This window comes from Aotus nancymaae, unplaced genomic scaffold (assembly GCF_030222135.1).
Source record: "Aotus nancymaae isolate 86718 unplaced genomic scaffold, 86718_ANA_hifiasm-v0.15.2.pri h1tg000009l, whole genome shotgun sequence".
Classification (NCBI taxonomy): Eukaryota; Metazoa; Chordata; class Mammalia; order Primates; family Aotidae; genus Aotus; species Aotus nancymaae.
The window spans coordinates 7,748,927-7,751,726 of NW_026988420.1; the positions used below are offsets into that span (position 1 = coordinate 7,748,927).

At 49.0% G+C, this 2,800-nt stretch overlaps 1 pseudogene; it reads left to right on the plus strand.

Annotated features, from left to right (window-relative positions):
* The first annotated feature begins 1,717 nt into the window (after positions 1-1,717).
* LOC105709956 (forkhead box protein H1-like) lies at positions 1,718-2,800 on the plus strand (annotated as a pseudogene).

Genomic DNA, 2,800 nt, shown 5'->3' on the forward strand with positions numbered 1-2,800 from the left:
AAAATTCAAGAAAATTTTTTCTATGAAATCAATAATAAAAAGGTAAATTTTGCCCAAACGAGCTAGAGGAAAGATTGAATTATCTTCAGTTCTTCCTATAGAAAATATTAGAAAATAATATGAATAATCGAAGATATTTTAGTGTAAACTAATGAAGAGGGAAAAAGTAATGCAACTAGCTTTGTTTATACCTTTAGAAAAAAAAAAGTAATACAGAGAGGTGTCAAAGTTCATTAGTAAAATTATTATGGTTTGGGGTTTCCTGGATTTTGTGGTATGCGTAGTATCTTTTAAAACTGATATTATTGTGATTTTTTTATTCCAAATAAGTATTTAGATTTGCAGCTAATTTTGTATTCTTTTACTTATAGAAAGTCTCAGGATTATAAGCTTCAGACACTAGGAATCCTGGATCCACCCTTGAGTCTAAGAGTTAAATATAAAGCCTTTAAAGTTGGCCTGTCAAGCCCTACTCCCATGATGAAGGGCTGCTGCTTTCTGGCCCATTTTCCAACATTCCACCCTTACTCACTCCATGCAAGCCACTGTACCCACTTGCTGTTCCTAGATCACACCCAATACATTCCTGCCACAGGACTTTTGCACTGGCTGTTTCCTCTGTTTAATACTCTTTCCCCAGGTATCACCGTGACTTTTCTCTACCTTTCTTCAGGTCTCTGCTAACATATTACCATAAGAGAGCAGCATTCCATAATTACCTATATAAAATAACACTGTCCTCTAGCTCCCTTTCTATGTCTTTCATTGTTGTGTTTCTTAACAATTAACACCATGTAATACTTTAGTTATTTATTACCAGCTGTCCCAAGTAGAATGTAAGCTTCGGAAGGAAGGAGACTCATGTTTGCTGCTGTATCCCCAGGGCCTAGAGCACCTGGCTCATACTTGGAACTTTAAATTCGTTGTTGAGTGAATGAAAAAAATCAACAAAAGAATGAATGAATGCAGGGAATTATTAACACCAGAATTTAAAGGGATTAATAGTAAATACAAGACCAGATTGTGGCCATACTTTATTTCACTTGCAATTTGCTGTGTATAATATATAGTTTGAGAAACTACATCTAATTCATTTGAGAGAAGTAGTTTAGCTCTTTTCAACTAGACCTTACAGTTGCAAATAAAGAGGCCAAAGAAAGAACCTCTTCAAGTACTCCTGAGGGCAAATAATTAAACTGTGCGGACACATCATTACGGCTCTTTCTGAGAGGGTCAAACAGGAAAGCAAATTTTTGTCAACTAGAACCTGACTGAGGCCCTTTCCTATTGGTAGATAACACCCCTTTTATGATATCTTTTTTTTTTTTTTTTTTTTTTTTGAGACGGAGTTTCGCTCTTGTTACCCAGGCTGGAGTGCAATGGCGCAATCTCGGCTCACCGCAATCTCGGCTCACCGCAACCTCCGCCTTCTGGGTTCAGGCAATTCTCCTGCCTCAGCCTGCTGAGTAGCTGGGATTACAGGCACGCGCCACCATGCCCAGCTAATTTTTTGTATTTTTAGTAGAGACGGGGTTTCATCATGTTGGCCAGGATGGTCTCGATCTCTTGACCTCGTGATCCGCCCGCCTCGGCCTCCCAAAGTGCTGGGATTACAGGCGTGAGCCACCGCGCCCGGCTATGATATCTTAATCTTGAAGTATAAACCGCCTCTTTAAAATATTTTTCAGGCCCCTGCCCACGCTGTCTATAGTCCTGCATGGGGCCCTGCAGCGGCACCCGCCTGCGGCCCCCAGAGGCAAAGTCGCCCTCCCAGCCCCCGCAAGAGGAGGAAGAAGAGGTACCTGCGACATGACAAGCCCCCCTACACCTACTTGGCCATGATTGCCTTGGTGATTCAGACCCTCCCGCAGGCTGAAGCTGGCCCAGATCATCCGTCAGGTCCAGGCGGTGTTCCCTTTCTTCAGGGAAGACTACGAGGGCTGGAAAGACTCCATTCGCCACAACCTTTCCTCCAACCGATGCTTCCGCAGGGTGCCCAAGGACCCTGCAAAGCCCCAGGCCAAGGGCAACTTCTGGGCAGTCGACGTGAGCCTGATCCCAGCCGAGGCACTACGGCTGCAGAACACGGCCCTGTGCAGGCCTTGGCAGAACAGGGGTGCAAGAGGAGCCTTCGCCAAGGACCTGGGCCACTACGTGCTGCGCGGCCGGTCCTATCGGCCTCCCAGTCCCCCGCCGCCACCCAGCGAGGGCTTCAGCATCAGGTCCCTGCTAGGGGGCACCCTGGCCGGGGCTAGCTCCACAGAGCAGCGCAATTCCTACAGGCATGGAGAATAGTGGGGAAGCAGCCGTGCCCACCCCACCCCTGCCCTCCTCTGAGAGGCCTCTGTGGCCCCTCTGCCCCCTTCCGGGCCCCATGAGAGTGGAGGGGGAGGCTTCCCAGGGGGGAGCCATCGGGCCCTCCACCCTCTCCCCAGAGCCTAGGGCCTGGCCTCTCGACTTACTACAGGGCACCTCAGTTCCTGGGGGGCTGTCCAGTAGGGGACACAGGGCCTCCCTCTGGGGGCAGCTGCCTACCTCCTATTTGCCTATCTATACTCCCAATGTGGTAATGCCCTTGGCACCACCGCCTACCTCCTGTCCCCAGTGTCCACCGTCAACCAGCCCTGCCTACTGGGGTGTGACCCCTGAAACCCGAGGGCCCCCAGGACTGCTCTGGGATCTAGACACCCTCTTCCAGGGGGTGCCACCCAACCAAAGCATCTATGACGTTTGAATCAGCCACCCTCGAGACCTGGCAGCCCCAGCCCCAGGCTGGCTGCTCTCTTGGTGCAGCCTGTGA